Source organism: Caloenas nicobarica, chromosome 4 (genome assembly GCF_036013445.1).
Source record: "Caloenas nicobarica isolate bCalNic1 chromosome 4, bCalNic1.hap1, whole genome shotgun sequence".
Lineage (NCBI taxonomy): Eukaryota > Metazoa > Chordata > Aves > Columbiformes > Columbidae > Caloenas > Caloenas nicobarica.
This window is the reverse complement of record NC_088248.1, coordinates 69,621,022-69,643,412: the sequence shown is the minus strand read 5'-3', so window position 1 is coordinate 69,643,412 and position 22,391 is coordinate 69,621,022. Positions and strand designations below refer to the sequence as shown.

The 22,391-nt window shown below is 42.1% G+C and overlaps 1 long non-coding RNA gene across 1 annotated transcript; it reads left to right on the top strand.

The window, feature by feature from the left end:
• The first annotated feature begins 236 nt into the window (after positions 1–236).
• On the top strand, positions 237–21,890 carry LOC135988562 (uncharacterized). Its single transcript, XR_010606170.1, has 4 exons — positions 237–899; positions 1,114–1,380; positions 2,351–2,496; positions 21,465–21,890. It is a non-coding gene; the product is annotated as an uncharacterized LOC135988562 (long non-coding RNA).
• The last annotated feature ends 501 nt before the right edge of the window (positions 21,891–22,391 follow it).

Here is a 22,391-nt window from a genome sequence, read left to right as displayed (position 1 = left end):
CGGGGAACCCCGGCGAGGGGCGGAGAGACGGCGGCCGGGGCTGCGCGGGGGAGGGAAGCGGAGCGGGGGAGAGATGGAGCCCGGGGGGCGGCTGAGGGGACGGGGGCAAGGCCGGGCTGAGCGAGGGAAGCGGGCGGCGAGGCTGCTGAGGGGCGCGCTGGCTCCGCGGGGCCGCTGAGGGGGCTCCAGGCACAACGAGGCGGGGCTCGGTGGAGGCGGGGCCGGCGGGAGGCCGCCGAGGGACGGACAGGGGGAGCACGGTGCTTCGAGGCGCTGGCGCCGCGTTGCGAAAGCCCCGGAGCGCGGCGTCCCAACAAGAGCCGGTGCGGGAAGTCCCCGCAGCCAGAAGGGACTTTCCCTCCCGGCGGCGACCCCCGCGGCCGCTCCGCCAGCCCGGGAGGCCCCGGAGGCGGCCGGGCCGGCCCGTGCCCCGCGGGCCGCAGGGGCGGCCGCTGCCCGCCGCCTTTCGGCCTCAGCCTGAGGTTCAGCTGCGGGGTCCGGCCTCGGGTTTGCCGGGGAAAGCGGTGGAAAAACGCCCGGAAAACCCTGTGCAGTGTGTTGGGTCTGCATCGGTAGCCGCAGGAAGGCTTTGGGCTGGGGCAAAGCAGCACGTCGCTCCTCAAAGGCTGCACGCCTCTGCAGATTTTGAGGAGAAACTTGCTTAGAAAAGAGACCGAAGTTTTCGAATTCGTTTCACCAGCTGGTGTTTATATCCTCAGGATTGCACATGGAGATGAGAGTTGGAGTAAAACCAGGCGCCTGACCCTGAACAACCGGGCACCTGTTGCCATCCCTGTGGTGAATAACCTTTATCAGCAGCACAGAACCTGCCAACCAAGGGTGTTGCTGTTCCAGAGCTTACACTGGTGTAGTACTTCTCGTAGGAGGAGGGGAGTGCGGTAAGCTGGCCTGATGTCGAGTATTTTTGGATTGGTTTAGTTATGTCCGTACTGTTGTTGTGGTAGAACAACTTGGGAGGAAAAAAGCCTTAAACCAGTACAAAAATAAAGCCTAGGTTACATTTGATTATTATTTGAAATAATGTTTATTGTGCATATATGTATGCATGTATATAATAATGTATATAACACAGTGGTTTCGATGTGCACACAGCCTTATTGCACTAGGTTCAGCACAACCACAGGAGATGTTTCTGGACCGAGAAGCACATCTGTCCAGTTACAGAGCAAGTGAAAATCACCTCAGTGTGATAGAGCAGCCTCCTGCGTTAGCACCGTAGCTGCTCGTAGGTGTCGGGGTAAAAAGGCACAGCAATGAAGAATTTACAGGAATCAGAACATGATGAAATGAGAAGATACTGAAATTCAAAGTCGAGACGCTCAGTTCTGCTGGTGATGGATTGGAAAGCTTATGATACTGGTGTGTATGAAATGCAAGATAAATTTCAGTCTTTCTGAAAAATGATTGCAACCTATTGTTTCAACTTACATCCAAATCTAAGGAAAAAACGCTGTAAGTGTAATCAAATATTGGAAGTGCTTTGAGCAGGAGTTTGGGACAGAAACCTCCTGAGGTCCCTCCTGACATGAATTATCCTACAATTCAGCTTTTTCAAGGGGGAGGGTTGTTATTTTGTCACCCCAGTTATGCTAGAAAGGGTTATCCGAAAGATTAGGAGGAAAACACTTGCCTAAGGTACAGGTCTACGGTGTATTTGCTATTTTATCTTGTAAATAATGTAAATACCCTGTGATTAAGGACAGTGAAAAATCTGTGTGGAAGTTGAGAGAATACAATTTTTTTGCTTTTTACTTGTACACGGGTATATCCTACAACCTTAAGACGCTGGTTTTGCTCTGAAGAAAGTGAAGTTCCAGCTTTAACACGCCCGCACTTCATAGTTGTCATATACATTAATAGGAAAAGTGGAAGAACTACATGGGCTTCATTTTATATTTTCAGCATCATTATGCTACAGCCAGAGCTAAGTGAAAAATTTGGAGCAAGATTGCTTTTGCTGACTCTCAAAATATTTTGTAGAAAGGTATGATGAAGCCCTAGTAATCGTAGGATCATATCATAGAATCCTAAAATGGTTTGGGTTGGAACGGGCCTTGAAGACCATCTAGTCCAACCGCCTGGCCATGGGAGGGACACCTTTCAATAGACCAGGTTGCTCAAAGCCTCATCCAACCTGACCTTGAACACTTCCAGGGATGGGGCATCCACAGCTTCTCTGAGCAGCCTGTTCCAGTGTCTCACCACCCTCACTGTGAAGAATTTCTTCCCTATTTTCAATCTAAATCTGCCCTCTTTCAGTTTAAAGCCGTTACCCCTTGTCCTGTCACTATAAGCACTTATAAAAATTCTCTCTCCGACCTTCTTGTAGGTCCCCTTGAGGTACCTGTAGGCTGCTATGAGGTCTCTCCAGAGCCTTCTCCAGACTGAACAACCCCAGCTCTCAGTCCGTCTTCACAGGAGAGGAGCTCCAGCCCCTGATCATCTTCATGGCCTCCTCTGGACTCACTCAGGCAGGTCTCTGTCCTCCTTACATAGTGGAGAAATCTGTTTGGTTTCCTGCCAGTTCAAACAGTAAACTGCAAGGAAACTCAGCAATCCTGTGTCTGCAGATGGGGCAACAATGTCCTTAGACCAAAGGTCAGGGAATTTAGTTAGCTATCAAATGGAGTAGTTTATAATACAGTTCTATTTGTAGTATTTTATCAGTATACTAAAATCAAGAACTGCATCTGATTACTGAAAACTTGGATGAAGCCAGCACTCCCCCTAGGAAAACACCACTGACTTAAGGGAAATTTGTCCTGCGTAAGTCTTGAGTAAGAAACTGATCCCGTATGTTCTCAGGAATGCCCTTAGATGACTGTTTCCTTTTGTCAGTTCTGAAATACAGAGGAATTCCTGGGAATTCAGTAACAGAAGCTGGTGCCAGAGAATGAGTCACTCAAGATGTGTTTCTGAGTGTACCTGGCTTTTCCTGGATTGCCTCTTGTGTGCCGTTCATTGATTTCCTGATAAAGCAGCTGGTCTGTGTAGCGGCACCTTTGTCCTTTTTTTGGTTTTAGACAATCAAATTAAGGCTTATTATGTACTGTAATTCTAGTCAGCAAATAGTTGCATGAACACCAGGTATGCTCTGCACTACTTTATATAAGGAAAGAACGTCCTTTTCCATACCTTATTGGTCTCAACTTGAAATACAAGGTGAAGTTCACTTTAACTATTTCTCAGTATAATATGTAACAGGATATTAAAACCATGTGAGAAAAGTTTAACCTCAAATTAGATTTTGTTAAAGAAATCTTAACGAAGTTATTTTGAATAAGTAATTCTATGCACATCAAAACCAACTATTATAATGTGTGAGAAGTGTCATACAGTGTATGAACAAAAGTGGTCAGATATTACCTAGAAACAAAAAGGAAATTAAGCAGATGTTAGGAAACCACAAAGAAGGAAAGGTGAACTGTATAGTTAGGTTAGATTAAGTGTGCGTAGACATAGCTATATTTAAAAATCATTTTAAAACATGATTTATTTGTAGAGTTGGTAAGAATGTAGTAGTTATATCTCTAACTTTAGTGCAACTAATATAAGAGTGAGACTCTATGTTTAGAAGTAATTCTGTGTGGACAAAACTATAAAACATATTGGGGTGGCGGGGGAGGGTACTGTCACTTCCCAATAGTGACATATGGTGAATTTGCAAAAACCTGTATTTTCTACCTGTGAACTCCAGATGTTCAGCCAATCAAGCTGTATTTTTCCCCATTGTCTTAAGTCACCACTAATTGTCCTGGAGGATAAGTCATGACATAATCACACTTAGGAAATGTTCCATTGCCTTGAGCTCATTTACCTAAGTAGAACTGAATAGAAATTAGCAAGTGATTCTCTTGCTGCTGTAGGCTAAAACAATCAATAGCAGCTCACACTTCCCTTGCTGTTGAAGGGGAGTAAAAACAAGTAACAGTTTATTTTCCCCAATGAAATAATCTGATGGACTCGCCGCTACAAAAGATGCGCGCCTTGGAGCTCTACGTGCATCTGAGAATCCAGTTTCCATGCTGAGCAAATAGAATGTTTATGCTTCTGTGACTCATAGATTAACGATAATTATAAGCTGCAGTCATGTTTACACTTCTTCCATGGGAAGGGGTAAACATCCTTTATATACATTCCTATATGGGATGTTCTGATAATTTAATGTTCAACGTATTTTACAGTTGGAATTGCAGACTCATTGAGAGGTTAGCTCGAGGGCATTCAGGATTCCCGAAATTAAGTGAACTCATTGCAGTGACAAAAGTATGTAGCCATCTCTCTGTGTTAGGATTCTGATTTGGATCACAATGTTCCTCTTTCAGTCTTGTTTTCTGTTTATACACATGAAAATACGTAGTGTAGTTAGGCAAAATAGAATGTTTTTAATTTATTTATAATGTAAGCTTTTTTCCCGTGTGTGTGTCTGGTTGGTTGGTTGGGGGTTTGGGTTTTTTTTTTCATGGTTTGAACTTTGGAGGATGTCAAAAACAAAAGTGTTCTAATACTTAGGGCAGAGGCCCAGGACCTGTGTTCCAGATCACAGTAAGGCTGAAATAACCAGAATGAAGAGCTGTGACACTGGTCAGATGCCAAGCAGTCCTCTTGCTTTTCCCCAAGAAATATTTCTTTCACGTTTATTTGGACTAAGGTGGTTCAGTCTCATCTGTATGCAGGTTGGTAGAGAAGCAGGATATACACATGTATGTATGTCTCACAAGTCTTTAGACTAGACTGCATAAACAGTCCTAAAATTACATTTGGCCCTTGGAAGGCAACCGTGAGGCTGATGTGGCCCCTGGTGAAAATGAGCTTGACACCCCTGCTTTAGACCAGTTCAGGTCCATATCTAGGCAATAGGCTTCTCTTATGCCTTTTTACTCTTTAAAGCTTTAGATCTTTTCTGCAAATCACCTTTCTGTGCATGCTTACTGGTCCTGTGTTGGATATTTGCTGCACCAAGTGTTTAGATATTGCAGGCCCTGCTTTATTTTCTTCTGGATATATTTACTTTTTGCAGTTTCTCTTCTGTTTTCCCATGGCACAATAGTACCAGTTCACGGGGTCTGGATTTTATTTCTGTTGCTGATGCTGTCTCTTGATCCAAGAAGTTCAAGCAGTATTCTTGGTACTTTAAGAAGCTGTATTAAGACATAGCTGACTTTGAGCTGTAATTTATTTACAGGAATGCAAAAAGCTCTGTTTGTTGAACACAAGTTGTCAACAATTGAAGACGGTTTTCCTACTCACAGGCTTAGACCAGTACAGCTGCCACTCTTACTTAGGAGCAAGTTACTTCTTTGAGCTCGTAATTTACAAAATTTAGGGGTTAGCCTGCATCTGTCTATTTTTGGTGGGCAGCGCAGGATATGCTGCCTTGTATTTATTATAGGACATACTTTCCTGAGAACTGATGCTTTGAAATACTGCAGACAATCCTTTTTTGGGGTTGCAGGAAACATTTCCCAACTCTGACGTTCTTAACATATGAACCATATTACAGATTCTTTAGGGATTCTATATATACTGATTGAATTTTCTGCTTTCATTAGTATAGAGGACGGTGAGTTTTCTGGTTTCTGCTGTTCACCTTTCCACAAAATGCAGGCAATTTTAAAGCTGAACTGAGGAGAAGAAAACAAAACAAAACATATATATGCCAGGCATTCAGTTGCAAGGCTGGAAACAAAAGGTTTCAGGTGAAAACCTAATTGTTCGTGAATTTGTTTTATGCATTAATGTTGTGTAATGGAGCTTCAGAATGCAGGCTGCACGGTGCCTCTGATCCAGACCATTCATTCTAACTACAACAAAATCAGTTTACATATTTCTGATGTTTAGCTTTTCTGACCTAGAGGGCAAACAGACCTCTAGAGTTTGATTAGACGAATGTTTGATTTTAAAATTTTATTTTAAATATTTGTTTTAAAAGGATGATTGGGAAAGGTAATTTCTTAAGGCTACTGGGAACCTCAAAAGAAATTGTAGTTGAGTAGAAATTCTATACATAAATCAGGAAAAAAGAAATGTTGGAGGCTTCTTAGCATGTCCTTGGTACTAGATGGTGAAATAGTTTTCAGAACTGGAATGTCAAAGAAGGGTTGTGAGGAATTCAGTGAATGGAACAAGAAAGTGGAAGCATCCTTGCCACGCCATTTACTCCCCTCCTACACACCATGCCATTTCCACATAAATAGCAACGTTTACCAAAATTCCGATTAGCACCCACTTGAGAGGCAAGAAATGGAAATGGTAATGTTCCTCTGGAGCTCCATCTATAAAGCAGAAAATCCATCAATCATCCTGGCAGGAGAGGGAAAAGCAGCTTTCAGCAGCTTTAAATTCAAGTAATTGATGTAGTGTTTTTTAGACTGAAGAAATAATGCCATATAGATGTCACCTGCTTGAAACTTCAGCTCTTGTTTCAATATATTTTTGTCACGAGCAAGAGTAAGCATATTCATAACAGTAGAAGAGTCGTCCGTCACACTTGAAGTAGACGGGCATTTTCACACTTTCTGGTCTCGAAAAGAATTCATGGAACGTGAAAAAATAGTATTTCCAAGGAGTCTGCATGCCAGTATCAATTCAGCCTTAGCACAATAAATGAGTCTAATGTGGATTTACAGATATGTGTGGATTATAGAAGATTAACTTGGCAAACCATACGAAGAAAACCACGTATTTATTGAAAGTGATAACTCCTGAAAAAAGCCACTGCAGCTATTTTTCTTGGCTAAATTTGTCTGAGATACTACCGTGTGGCACAAGAACTTACACTTGTGGTACAGGGAATTATGCCTGTTTCAGCTTCTGAAATGATGGTGATGGCCATTAGCTGACCCAACAGCTTTAAAAAACGAAACATGATCTGTCCGCTCTCTTTATTTCCTGTGATCTCTCCAGGAAGTGTCTCAGAATGAAAGAAAAGCTATGAATTTGCCAGATAATGAATCCGGCTCTTGGTTCATGGTTCTTTCCTGTAGGCAAAATTATAGGTTTCTTGTAAACTTAAAGGAAGTGAAGGAGTGCAAGAAGTGGCAAAGTATAACTCCAAAAAAAAGAGGTTGGGGAGGACGCCAGTATTTTGTAGCATTTACATGGGTCTTGCAATTTTCATTTACTAGAAACAGGCAAGGATTTGTTTCCCCGTTTTGAATGGGGAAACCCGAAGCATTAAGTTATCAAGAGATTTGCTCAAAGTTGTGTATAAAATCAAAAGACCGTGAGCTGAAGAAGCATAAAATGCTTGAGCTACAAAACACTGAAAAGACTTTGGAAAAGAGTACAAATACACAGGCAATTTTGTAGATGTGATGTCTGATAAAAATAGGATCAGAATTCATTTATGGCTATGGCTAATAGAAAAAATGGTGTTTAGAATACCCTGAAAACAAAATTTTTTCTTTCCAAGGTTCACTCATGGATTAATGTCAATCTAAACTCGACGATTACACCTGGAATAGATTTTCCAGCCTCTCCTTTTCCCATCTCCATTAGTCATGTCTCCAACCTCAGCAAACTTCTGAGAAGTACATTCCTGCAGAGCAATATAAGCCAAATGGAACCAGACTCTGCCAGAGCAGTGCCTTCCAAATTTACCTGCACATCTCCATAACAACTGCAGGATGTTTTTTGGTTTTGCCACAAGGCAACAATGATACCTGTCATGTCAATGGCTTTGCTGTAGCTCTTCTGGCAGAGCACATGACATTCCAAGTGCTGTTAACCCCAGGGTGGTCCCAATGTATTTATTCCTGCAGCAGCCTATAGGTGGGATTGCAGAAGAGGGATCTTATGTGCTTGGGCAGAGGCAGAGTTGAGAAACTGACTTTCATGTGCGTTGTGTGAGGACCGCTGTGAGAAAAGGATTTTCCTGGCGGCTTGAGAGCCTTGTGCTCCTACAGGTGCCCTGTTGGAAAGAAGAGACGCTTTTGCATGGAGCAGTGAGGTGCTGTCCCTGCTCTTTGTGCAGCTTGTGAACCCCTTGCTGCCATTCCAGTATGGAGCTGGTTTGTCCTGGGGTGCTGCTGGGACTGCCTGGAAGTTCATGGGCTGTTCTTCCCTGGTGTGCAAATGCTGTGAGCCTTGCTAGAGGAGTCAGCCAGATGCTGATTTGGTCAGTATCTGTCCTGCTACGGCCTTAGTCTTCCAAAGAAATCTGGATTCTTCAGGATCCATGAGCGCAGATAGCGGAAAAGGGCCCTGCCCACCTCTCCAAATCCCTCTGCTCCTCTCCTTGTACAGAGGCTTCCCTGTGTGTGGAAATGGGTCATGTCCACAGTTCTCCCCAGCCCCCTGAGAGAGTCAGCCTTGCAGGGACGGTGCCCCATTTGCCTTGTCTGTACACTGGACAGGTTTAGCGAAATGCATCGTGAGATGTGGCAGAGTGAAGTGGTGGAATGGGGAGGCGATCCTTTTCTCAAAGCATGGCGTGCTCAATATGATGGGGACTGGCAAAAGTGTATTATTGCTGTTACTTCAGAAGAGCGATGCTGAGTAGTTTGAATACGTCTGCCATTTATGGTTCTTGATTTCAAATCTGCGCGAGAGACATACTTCATTTTCCCAGCAGGTGCATCACTATTTTGAAAGTAATACGATGTTGTTTGATTCTTGCAGAAGATGGGAAGACGTGCGCATGTAGCAACTCGTATGGAAGCAAACTGGGAAATATCTGCACTGCGTGTGCTTGATGCAAATACATGCATGTATGCATGCATGGCTGGTGATGATCTGAAGTGTGATGTTGTTGCTTAACATGCAGAAGCCATCTTGCCACTGATACGGGGCATAGCATTCAAAAAGGCTGTTTTTCCATATATTCCCTCCTTCACTGAAGCAGAGAAAAGTAGCCAGCAATGGTGTGGAGGCTTGTAGTGCTGGGGGTTGTAGCAAAAGGCCTCGAGAACAGGCCCCCTTCACCCATCTTTCATCCCTGAAAGGCAAGCTGGTAGATTGCGCTGCTTCCCAGGCTGTGTGATGCAGCATCCAGGTGTTGGATGGATCACACAAATCTGACATAGCTTAAACACTGTATGGAGACACAGCCAACCTTTGCTTCACATCCCTAGTTTTTACACGAGTAGCCAGAGAACTTTAAAGCTCCCTGGTGTTGGAAAGTCTCTACAAATATTAAGGATGAACCATCTTAAGACCCTGGATTCAGAGCTTTTCCTACAGCCCCGAGGTGTTGAAGGTGGGGTATTGTTTGTTTTGTTAAGGTATCCAAAATAATGAAAGTACTGATTTGTATTCTCTGGATTTCTGTGTATATAGCCTGAGGCACATAGCACATGCCCTGGCACATAGTTTTGGGCATATAACTCCTCCTTTCAGCACACCCTTCATAAGAGGCTGCTAGTGAGGCTACTGGAAGAGGAAAAACATTAGTGAAATCATGTCCATATTTTCTGACCATTGAGCAAATACTCCCCTGGACTATGCTCTTAAAGATATTTTGTCCCCAAAAGGCACCCAGGAGCATGCTAATACAGAAGTAGACTGGGTAACTGGGAGGTGAGGGTGCAGGAGCAAACCAGCTTCATAATGGAATAAATTGCCAAATCTTTATAAGGAGATTGCTTATCATAGTATCTGAGCTGCTGCTAGTAGCATAGAGTAACAGAAATAAACTTATGGCATTCTCTCTGGTTTATTTTCCCCAAGAAAAGCTTGGATTACTTCACATGTCTGCTGTTGCTTTTTGTTTGAAGTCTGTGTGTTGCACCATATTTGGGAGAAGTGAAAGCTGAAAATTTGCCATGTGCTTGAAAATTGTTAGCCTGTATATACTGAGAGGATTGTCAACATTTATCACTGGCACTCTTCTAGCGTTGCCATTTAAAATTCTAAAAGCTGATGTCAAACATCCATAAACTTCTGTGGGGAGGTCAGAATATATGCGGTGACATCCTGCCTTGTGCATATCCTTCCATAAGTGATGCCGGGCTCCCTTAGCACACCTCTGTGAAGAACTTCTGTACTTGGATGCACTCAACTTTCACGTTAATCTGTGAGTCACGTTAATGTTTAGCTGCATATCTCTTCTCGTGTCACACTGGTTTACATACAACAGTCGGGCTATTTATTGTCTATTTAATGAGCCAGGTGCATCACTTCCTAGACACTTACTGGGGAAATGAGGTGTGGTGTAGCTGTAGGACATGGTATTTGATTTCTTACAGTTTGCATTGTTCTGAACTTTGTTTTCAGTTGTATTTGTGTAGCAAAACACAGTATTGAAGTCTCTGAGCCAATGCAGGAAAAGCAGAAGCTGTAACACGGCAGTTTGAGCCATCAGGGTTCAGTGCTCAAGACTCTCACATTTCTTGTTCTGGAGGTCCCCAGTTCAGCTCTTGATGTGTCAGCCAGGAAAGTGGCTATCACAGCTGTACTCGTGACTTCTGAAATGTTCTCACCACCAAAAGAGATCAGACTGAATCTGGACTTAACCATGTCAGTGGCGCTACAGGAAAATTTCATGGAACATTTTGGTATGGGTAAGGATGGAGTCTGAAACTGAGACTTAATCATTGCCTCTTGAATATTTACAGGACACTGTTTGTGTGGCTTTCCCGTTCGTGTGATGCTGCAAACCGCGAGGAGCGATTCCCCGTGCTGTGCATGACTCTGCAGTTGTGTGATGGCTTTGCTGCGTGAGGCAGCTGGGGATGTAAAAATAGCTCCGCTTACTCACATGCAGCTGATGATTGCAGAAAAACACTGCTCGGTGGTAAGGCTGGAACACCTTGTGCTTCTTTCCCATTACCAACAGCAAACGGAAAGCAAGGTGAAAAAATATGAGGGGAGCACTTGCATTTTCTTTTCAGCATTTTGGTTTTTCTTATTCCTTTTTGTGCGATCAGGTATTTCTTAGGGCATGGAGGTCCAGCCATTTCTTACTCCTGTGCCGTTTGCTAGGGTGATCTGTCCTGTGTTTCCGTAATTCAGGATCTTTGTAAGGGCAAGCTGTTAGTTTTTATTCCTTTTGATCTGTCCATCTCAGACACCTTCCAGATCCACTAACATGCCCGCCGGTGTCATTGCAACGTACAGAACATCCTGTTGCCTCGGTGTGTCATTGCCATGTAAATGCAGATATTCCCTGAAAGTTAATTACAAGGCTTTTAAAAGAAGAATCTTTTTCATGTAAACATTCCAAAGTAAAAATTTGTTTCCATGGTATTATAAAAGATTGTATAGGAATAGAAATTATATTACAGTCATAGGAGCTGGTTGTGTATTGTTGTAGTTAGACACACACACACGCGGTGTATAATGTACAGTCTCTGCAAATGTAGTAAAACACTGATATAACATACTGGAGAAATCTAGAAGATAAAGTGTATCAATCTGTACGTTCAGTTGAGTCCCTCATTCTGTTCAGAGTACTCATGGTTTTTTTGAGTTACTCTGGAGCCATAAATAGATAGTTATTGAGCTTGGGCTGTCAGATTTATTTCATGTATATCCCAGCTCAACCTAAGTCAGTATATTTCAATCTGCCAACAACTATCGAGTCCTGTTTGAAACAGTTTTCATTCCAAAAGATTACAGGTTGCACCCATTTACTTCAGAAATCCTGTGAGTCACTGCATTGAAGAGAAACTGAAAGCGCCCTGCTAATATTTTTTAATCAATTTCTACTCCAGTAGTACCCAGATAGTTCACTAACGGGTCAGGGCTCCACAGGCTCTTCTCGTGTCACTCAGGCACCAGAGATCAAGGTTCTAACTCCACGCAGCTGGAAGTCAAGATAAAAAGATCACGTTACTATGAGTTCCAGGGTCACTTTCTGGTTACATTTCTCCATTTAAAAAAAAAAAGAACATAGCAAGAAGGATGGGAAGATTACTGTAGGGGTGTTAGCAAGAAAATGACCAATGAAAAACCTTCAAGGTAGATTAGTCACAAGAAAGCAAGCCTGTGGGTTTATTTACTTTCAGTCAACAGCATTTCATTATTTACAGGAGCATATCCGTAGTGGTTCGTAGTGGAGAAAAGTTCTCAGTGGGCTTCAAGAAATGAAACCAGCAAATTCTGGTAATCTGTATATTTTTATTGGACTGACATCCTTCTCAAAACACAAGTTATTTCCATCTTTATTACATCTTAATACAGCTGTATCAAAGCTGTAATACAAAGAGGTCCAAATCATATTTTACAGTAAGATTTGTAAACATTTCCCCATTACCAATTGTTCCTTTTCTCTGTCTCACTTTTGTACTTTTTGTGATCTAAATAGGGGAGTGTGACATGTTTGGTTTTCAGTAAAGTAAAAGGAAGTGCATACAGTGAGTTTACCAAGTTTGTCACCCCTGGCTAATAAATTGACTGGCCTCATCTTTGTAGAAGCCACACTCTCCCAATAATCTTCTAATTCAATATTAAAAAGAAGAAAAATCCCTATAGCCTGATTAATAGATGTGTTCAGTGGAGCCCTTTATAAAATGCTGAATAAAGCAAAACATCCACTTACCAGGAAACTGCTGTAGATTTCGTTTAACATTTCTTAAACTTTAATATTTGCTCAAATTATTGATTTTCATCTATCAAAAATTCCAGAATGTTTATCTGGCTCAGAAATACACTGCAAATTGCTATTTCTTAGCAGTAATAATGTTACCGAGCTCTCTTCAGCTGCTTTTCAAAGGTAAGAAAGTATTCCCCTTTTAGTGATAGGAAGCCTTGGATGAAGAATTATTAAGGGACAATTAAAAAATATAAGCAGAGAAAAACACGTGTGTTGAAACATAACAGATGCCAAATAGATACATTTAATCTAGATATAAATGAGGGGAGTGTGTCAGAACATAGTGAGACAAAATGAAATCTGTTCTAATACCTCTTCATTGCAAAGATACGCAGTTCTGTTTCATATTGATGTCCTGACAGCGTCATTCATTTTTCCATACTATTTCTGCGTGTTTTTCTCTAGAAAGAATCAAAACCGCAAAGCCAATAAGCACTTTCACATCGAGAGGAGAATGTGCTCTTTCAGAAGGTTCATCTGTGTCATCATTTTCCCATAATGTATGTTACATTTTACATGCTGCCTCTGAGTTTCCTTCTTTACTACCAGTAAAAGCTGCCGTGTTTTTAGTAATGCTATTTACTGTAGCCAATGCAGGAAAAAACTCCAATTTTGTTCTAGAGAAGGAGGCAAATTCTATACAAGAAATTCAGTTCTTCCTCTCACAGATTTCTTCTCGTGTCATTTCAAATAAGCCTAACCTCTGCTTCAGAACCAGCTAACTTAAACTTACCATGGGAAAGCCATTGAAACTGAATTTATCATTCATCTGAGTTTATACTCGCAGCCTGAATCTGATGTCCTTTCCCACAATCACTCGGGTTTCTGTTTCTGTCCTGAACTCTTTCATTTTTAGCTCTCAGCCACTTCCTTTCTGTTATTATGATCGTACCAATCCTGTTGGTGTACAGTCACATTTCATATTGATTTATTTTAAAAAGAATGAAAAAAAATTCCATCTGACTGCTCAGAAGTCAAACATTATGGAAGAAGCTGAGAAGTGATGCTGTTAAAAAAATCTCAGTTGCTATTCAGCAGTTTCAGTAAAATACTGAACATGATTCAGAGAAGCAGGACTTTAACATCGCCGGCCGATGGCCATCTTCGTTTGTAAATGGCATCTCTGAGATTGTTCATAAAATGTCCTTTACAATAATATAGTAAAATTGAAGAGATTAATCAGATATTTTCCATATTTTTATCAGTTTTCTTACTTTCCTTGTTTGTAGCTGGTATCTTGGGAATGGCAGCAGAGGGAAACAGTGAAAATTTTGACTCTTCTACTCCCTTTTCACAGAATTTTTCTGTTCTTCGATGTTGGAAACCCAGCAACATTATATCACACATTTCTTTCCCAATCTGTAGAGAAGTTCTGTTCTCCAGGTTTCCAGGTATCCAAATTCAGTGAGTTTAGTTTTCTGGCTCCTACTTTTGGTGAGAAAAGCATCCCCAGCAAGAACATAACTATTGTGTAGATTTTGCTCAAACTCTCACGATTTAACCCTGCCGGGAGGATCACATCACCGAGCCGACACCCTCCTTCATGTGGTATTGGTGATCCAGCAATCACATAGCCCAGAGCTGTCAAGTGCTGTGTTTGGCCCTGTGGAAGGACCTGTGGACCTTCCACCTCTGGCAGTGGACAAACCTCCCGGGTGACATTGCTTCTGTCCGTACGTCCGGGAGCAGCAGCAGTTCTGCTGGCACCTCTGTGGTCAGTGTGTCCTGCAGTGGGACATCCAGGACAGCCTGCTGGGCTACCTGCCTGTGACAAACAGGTGGCCCTGTCTGTATCCCAGGTGGTGACACCGCTAACCGGGATCATCAGCTCATGGTTGCATAGCGGGCACGTGTGTCTGGACATGCACATTTGTGTGTATTTTGAATTTTGCTTTATTTGCTTTTCCCACACATTCATCAGAACTGCGAAAGTAAAGACATTATCATTTTCCCTGACTTACAGAGCTCTTGTTATCACCATCATCCCCATCCTGCGTGTGCTGCAGTGTGGTTTTCTGGGGTTGACTTTGACACTCATCAATCCTCACAAGATAAGAATTCCTACCCAGTTAGCAAAGTCCCTTGACTGAAGTGCCCATGCTCTGAAGTTTTCATTTGATTCAGATACACATTTTTGCTCTAAATCTACGGTGCGTCTAAGGTTCATTGTCATGAAAACAACCATAACTGTGATGACACATTCTTTAAAATTAGTAACTTTGCCTGACTGTGGAAGGCAGTGGTGGCTTCGGACAGGCTTAAATTTGGGGTTGTTAATCATTACTATGTTTGGTTTCTTAATCATTAGAATATTTTGTGAGGCCCAGCTCTACACTGCGACATCACGTCGTCTTTCTGTCGTCTTTCCCCATGGGGTGGATGCTTCCCCTCGCGCTGGGTTGTCTTGAGAAGGGTTCTTGTGAATCGCGTGGGGAGTTTCACGTACCCTGTTATGTAAGTGTAACGTAACACACATGGTCTGTGTGTAGGTCACAGCAGTCATCAGGGTGATTTCTAGTTGTGACTGCACTGACTTGGAACTGCCTGTAAAAGTATCGTATCATCAGGGTGAATGTGTCTTGTGTCACTATCAAAACAATTTTCTCTGGTGTCATTACTTGTGAGCTTGTAGTTCGTATAACCTGTGCCTGTTTCCTCAAGAGCTTTGCAGCTGGAAAGTCTGATTTGTTTGTCAGAAGAATTAGGTAGATGGAGTGCAATAATTTGGATTAAAATTGCTTTGTATCAATTAATTTTATTGTTCATTGATTTAAAAATAAAGATTTTTCATTAAACGCAAAAAAGGTTAATGTAAAATTTAAGTTTGAAGGGTTCACAGAAATCTCAGTGCAGATTTGCTAGCTCACTTAAAAAACACCTCCTTTCATGAATTTGGACTATTTTATGGTCCCTTAGGCTAATACATGCCCTGTGCTTTGAGTCGTGTATGCCAAGTTTTCATATTTTCTGATTTTTTAACATATTTGCCTCATATGTCTTTCTTCTTAGGCTAGATAGCTTGAACTTTGAAGTTCACTGATTTGCTATCAAATTAGTCTTCTGGTTTACCATCCGTTTCCATTCCTTCAATTCTTCACCATTTTATCTATTATTTTGTCAGCTGAATCTTACCTTTTACGGTCTTGGGGCACAATGGAAATCAGATCTGAGACTCCTCTTCAAGCCTTTGCCCTATTGTAAAACAGCATAAACTCCACAGTATTAATTAATGGAAAGAACTGATTTCATCATTGTGTTTGCTGAAAAAAATAGTTTCTCCTGTTCAATGATTTTCCTCTTTGCAGTCCAGTAGGGATTTTGCCTGATGAAAAAAGCTGCAGAACGTGACTCATGAAGTTACATACAAGCTTCAATTTGTGTATTAGTGGCCCATTTGAAAACAGTTTATGCTGTTCACAAGCATAAAATTAAAGTTTTCTGTAAGCTTTTTGCAAGATTATAAGGCCTTGGTATAATATTTGTGCTGGTATTGTTTAGACAGATGAAATTATATTTCAGATAACCCTGAATAAATAAAAGGGCAAATAAAAGCAGAGGAGGATTTCAAATTAGAAGCTAAACTATTGCTATTCAGCATTAAATACACTTTTGCAGAAAAATGTTCTCTAGATTTTCTTTTCTACTTAAACTGCCCGTGTATTAAATTAATACCTGCAGAGTGCTCTAGAATAACCGTATTTTGGATAACAAATTCTCCGTTCTTCTCCCACACTTGTGCAGAAGGTTACTGGGTAAAAATGCCAAGCTGGTAAACTAGAAGTTACCATGTAAACATATACCTAATCATGTATGTGTAAATATACATATATATATACACACCACAGTAGTGATATGACCATGTTCTTTTCCTGTTCTTGTGTCCCAGTATGATACTTTGGGAAAAGTAATAAATACAGTATTTGGAAAAACAGAAAGCATGTAAAAATCAACACAGAAAAAATGGCAAGTCCAGTATTTCCCATGTTTCTAATCTGTTCTGTTATCTAAAGCCTTATTTGATAAATAACTGATGCTCTTCTCTTTGCCAGAGTCCCACACTCTCCTGGGACCTGACTGCAATTTAAAAAATATGTAATAATAACATAGTAATAAACAAATAGCACTTGCTTATCTGTCTTGGAAGGGGCAGCTGAGCAGCTCTGTCTTCAGCCCATCTGCTGCTGGAGGGGCAGGGAGGTGACACAGGGTGGGGGACCAGCAGGTCCCTCAGACCTCCCCTCTCCTGTCCCACCTGTGTGGAAAGCTCAGAATAAATCATCTCATCCCATTTCTTCCCACCATTTTTAAGTGTATTTATTATGAACCTGCTTAGGTCCATAACTGACTCCTCAGTCTTCTGGCTTGCAAACTTTGCCGGGGGTTGTAATCTCTAGAATTTTGCTGTTTCAGAGGTTTTTTGCGCTGGCAAAATGCAAGGGTGAGACGGAAGGGAAGGGAAGGGAAGGGAAGGGAAGGGAAGGGAAGGGAAGGGAAGGGAAGGGAAGGGAAGGGAAGGGAAGGGAAGGGAAGGGAAGGGGTCTCCCCACAGCACAGCGTGGCAGGGCAAGATGGGGGAAGCAAGAGGTGCACCCACAGCTTTGTGTTTCACGTGCCATGGGCTGAGACACAGCCCTGGGATCCACCTGAGGTGCTGGCAGCTGCCTGAGTGTTTCAACTGGGGTGCAGCCCGGTCCCCAAGGTGGCACAGCCCCCCGGCCACCCCGCCACTCGGCCATGCCTTGGCAGCACATCAGAAGTCAGCAGCTGCATTGTGTCCGTGCAAGGTGGTGTTAAAGAAAGCGAAATCTGATTTGTGCCATTTAGCCAGAGCTTACACAGCATAGCTGCTGCTTCCCAGCTACCTATGGCATGGGAGCAGCAAAGGCCTTTACCAGTGGGATATTACCTGCCTCATTCCTTCCAAAAAAACGCAGCCACATCTCAGCAAGCATATTCACGCTGCTTTGCATACGCATTGCAAGAGGTGCTGGGGAGGGCTAGGGACATGGATCTGAGGGTTAAAAGCTGAACTGATCAGGGTTTGGGTTTTTTATATATACAAAGAGCGTAGCTAGGGAAGGAGGGAGCTGCGTCCCCACGGCTTCCTGCTATGAAAGTGCCGTGTCCTCATTTAGCCCATTTCGCAATGTAAGGATTTAAAGGTGATACCCGTATTTGTTTGGCCGTTCTGGCTGACTCATGCTAGATTAGAAAAAAAGGAGTTCCCAGGCAGGGGAGGTTTTGCAGGGACCCTCATTGCCCTCCGGTGGGGAGCCAGGAGCCAGCGGCAGAGCCCAGGGGCCTGTGTGGGAGGAGAATAAAACCTATGAAAATAAAAGTCATTAAACATGCACCATTCCCTCTCTGTGCTTCTTTAGTGTTTATCCCTGGTAATTTTTTGTAATAAGCCTTTTTTATCAGTATCATTAATTTACTAGCTGTTTAGAAGAGCTGTCTTTTTTGCTTGGATGATAGCCTGCACTGTAATGTCTAAATATTTACAATATTCTTGCTGAAATAATAACAAATGAAACAGTAATAGCTTCAATGTCAAGAATAGGATCCTTTGCAGTGGCCGATACAGAGGAGGTAGCTGAGATCAGCTATGTTTGAAATTCCTGTTCTCCTCTTGCCTCCATTAGGAATGCTTTGCAAATACAGCTTTGCCAGCACATGGATGACAGTCCAGGTAGAAGCAACTGATAGTCATAAAAGGAGGCAAAAAATGCTTTAGCTGATACAATGTTACCTGAATTTCTGAAATAAATTTTAGCACCTTTACCACTGATTTAGCAGTATTTTTATACCACTATATCTACACCAGCTCTGGGGCTGATTTCTGTGTCAGCAGGAATCGCAGGCCCGAATTTAGACAAGGTTTAAATCGTTGCTCTGTTTGGACTGCACTAAGTGTGAGTTTACATCAGTACGCCACATTCTTTCCTGAGAACACAGGTTCGCAGGGTGGCCATACGTGCATCAGCCACTCGGGATGGAAACTTCAGCTCAATGTGCAGCGAATGCCTGATTTGTACCAAAACGTGGGATGTGAGCACTCTCCAGCCACGGTGCCTCCCAGTCCACAGCTGATTTCAGCTGCTCCACAGTGAGATTACTGCAGCCTTTTTAGTTTTTTATTGCTTTGTTTCAGGTTTTACTTTTGTATGATAAAGGAATAGTCTCATTTTCACTGGGTTTTCCTGTGGCATTGCTGGCTTCTGACTCCAAGTTTCATGTGACCATGGACAGTCCTGCTCCTCAGGTATGGCTGTGCTATGTGTTCCATCTGAGACGAGCTCAGTCCCTGCTCCTGCATGGACAGAGATTGTGCTTCTTGGCAGCGGAGCCCTCGGGATAAGATACTCAATTACTCATAACTCTGTATTGCTGTTGCTGAGGGACGATGACCTGTTATCACACTATACTGATGGATGATGCTGATGACTTGCTAAATGAGGCAGAGCCAAATTTTTGGTAACGGTAGGGCATGCAGCACCAGGAGTTTCTGTCCCACCAATATATGTGCCACCCAGAAGCTGCTCGTGCCTTTTGTCCTAGAACAAGGGGAAATGTGACTGCATTTAGAGGCCCTTTTGACAGGAAATCTTCATCTGCCCACGAGTGTTGGAAGGCCCTCAGTTCTCACATTTTCAGTGCAGATTACCTACAGTGCAGAAAACCTGGAAAAAAGATGTTTCATGTTTTACTCTGCTGAGAAGAATTCCTTGTCTGTAGAGCTGTGAATTCTTCCTTGAGATGCTGATCGATCACAGTCAAAGACTCTCACCTGAGATCTAGAATCTTTTTGTTGCCTCTCTCAGTCTTCAGAATATTTACTTTCACATTACCATTAAGCCAACTCGCAGCAAAAAAATTTCAATTCCTCATGAGTCATGCTCATCAGTGGAGAGCTTCCCACCCTGACTACTCTGTGGACATGAGTCGTCACCACAGACCTTGCAGTTATCGTGTTCACTTCATAGGACAGAGCAGCTTTTTGCCCTCGTCTTGGTGATTGACTGGTGAGAAATAATCACCCCAAGTTCCTTACGTGTTGTTCTGTGTGTCTTTGACTTTGAATGTGCTGAAATACCAGATTGCCCTAGTTGAAAAGTTCACAAGCATACGTGAGCCTGATGTTGGCCGATGCTTATTTCTACAGTAATCGTTTGCTAATGCTGTAAAATCCTGGGACTCATCTCGGCATCTGCTGACGTGACTCTGCATGTCAGATCTGCAATAAAACACATGCCGTGCTTATCCCAGTCACGCGTCATAGCAAGTTTTGCCTTGTCTCTGGTGACGCACGACTCCTCCCAGGCCTGCCTGAAGGATGCTTTTTCTTTCACGAATCCTGCCCAGGCTGACATAATGTAAGTTCATGGAGCCTGGAGTTTCTAGAAGTGGTCTCAGGTCACAGGATGCAAGAGCATGCTCGAGCGTTAGACCATGAATAGTATGGACTGTGCATTTTTCACTGCATCAAAAGATAACATGTACAGGTGCTGATAGACTCTATCAGCCTGAGTAATTACCTAGCAGATCAAAAAAGGGCTAGTACAGAACTTCTGCCTGTCTGTCAAAAAGCTGTTGGTCTTTGGATCATGCATTCAGAATTATAACCATCTGACAGCAATTTATCTCAGAGCTGTCATGAATATGTTGGCTCAAAATTCATTTTGTTCTTCTAATAAAGATGAGAAAGCAAATTACAAAAGGGCAGATATTTGTCATTGTCTTACAGAAGACAGTGATATATTAGAGTAGTCCATAGACCATATGCTTTATACAGAATAAAAGAGAACAGAAATTCCACATTATCATGTGATCAGAGGTGTAACTGAATTTAAAGCAGCATGAATCTTTCCCACAGCGTGTAGTAACCAAAACTCTTGCTGCTTATAGAACAGAATGTTCAATGATGTTGCTTCAAATCTCGTATTGCAATAGGGGTAGGGAGTAGGATGTGCTTTGTTTCCAGGCAAAATCAGAAATACATCTCCCACGTTTACCATATCTTGATAGAGTTAGAAACTCTGTAAAGTCCCTTGCCCATTTCCTTCTGCTTTGTCACCCCTGAGTAAACTTCCCAATTCTTGATATGCATACTTCTGTATAAATACAAAAGTGTATGTAATGGCAATGATATTTGCTATTAAATATTTTTTGTTGTAGGAACTCAGAAGGCTTCATAGTCATGAGCTGATTAAAGGCTGCAATTGTAAGTGTGAAGCAGGTGTGGCTGGATTTACATATGCCTTTTGCATTTTGTTAAATAGACCAGCGACGGAACCAGAAGAAAAATCCAGGAGTCAAGACTCATTTTAAACTTCCTTTTAAAATGATCCAATTTACATAATATACAAAGTAATTCAGCAGCTTGACCCTGAAGGCAGGAGCTCTGATCTCTGAATTAAAACACGGAGTATTTTGCATATGCCAGTTCAAGTTTCAACGTCTCATTTTTCTGGTTTGTCAAGTAGAGAAAATAATAATTACCCTCTTCATAGGGTTGTTAATCCTTTTTAAGGACTTTTAAGCAATATAAGAAGAAAAATGCCCTGTGATAGTATTCCTAGTAATTATGCAGTTAGACCATCTGCAACCCCGGGGGGCTGTAATAACGAGGGTTTCAGACATGATGAGATGTCGTTTCTTGGGTCACATCTCCAGCCTGCTGCTGTGTTATGACAACTGCCACCCTCACCACTGACAGTTGTGCAACTTCCTTCTGGTTTCTAAAGCTGTTGTTTCCAAGGAATACCTTTCTTCTGGTAACTGGTAGTGATTTCCCTGGCAACAGGTCCTGATGCTGGTGACTGTTTCATCTCCTCGGTTTTTTTTTTAATTTTAATATGTTAATGACATGATAGCAGCAGTCAGACCATATCTTCCTTTTTCCTTCCAGAGCTTCTATACATAAGCTGTTCTTTGAATGTAATAGCGTGGGTGCTTGTTGGAAGCAACTGAAAACCAAGAAGAGTCATTTATTGCCCAGTTCTTCCAAAAGGAAAAAGGAAAGAAGCAGCTGTGGACTGGAGAAAGAAGATGGGAAGCAAGGCCAGCCCCGCTCCAGCCAGGACGAGAGCAAATAGGACAACAACTGGGGTGTATGGGGAGGATATCACATCAATTTGGTAACAGTTTTATTCCCTACATCAAAAAACATCTTTGGATCCTGCATTCAGACTTATAACTATCTGACAGCAATTTATCTCAGAACTGTCTTGAACATGTTGGCTCAAAATTCATTTTGTTCTTCTAATAAAGATGAGAAAGCAAGATTGGTCTCCTCAAAAAAAGGCAAGTTGTCTCTCTCAGGTTCACTTGTTCTCTTCCCTCTCAGATACTCCTACACAATGTATATTCCTGATCCCAGTAAAGTTTGTGATAGACACCTTTCAAAAAGAAATAAAAACTAGCATTTGGATTCCTTGAAAGCAGCAATGGTGAAAAAACAAAACAAAACAAAAACCAAACCAAACCAACCAACCAAAAAAAGCTCAAACAAAAAAACCTGCAAGCAAAGATGGCTTGAAAATAGTCGAGCTGTTTGGTTAAAGTAAGGCTTGATTTTCAGACTCAAGGAGAAGAAAATCGCTTTTTCATGTTGTACCCAGAAGGGGTTTATCCTGGGTGTGGGCATGCCCAGCTAATAGGTTGAGAGTATTTAATCTAATTATTTAATCTAACTTAATCTAGTTGTCAGTCATCAGTCTACAGCTGTTAATCAGTCATCAATTTGCTATACTCAATTGTCAATTAGTTAAACTGATAAATGGTGGTTTCTCTGAGTAGAGTGTTCTCACCCTTTTAGGGCCTTGAGAAGTACCTT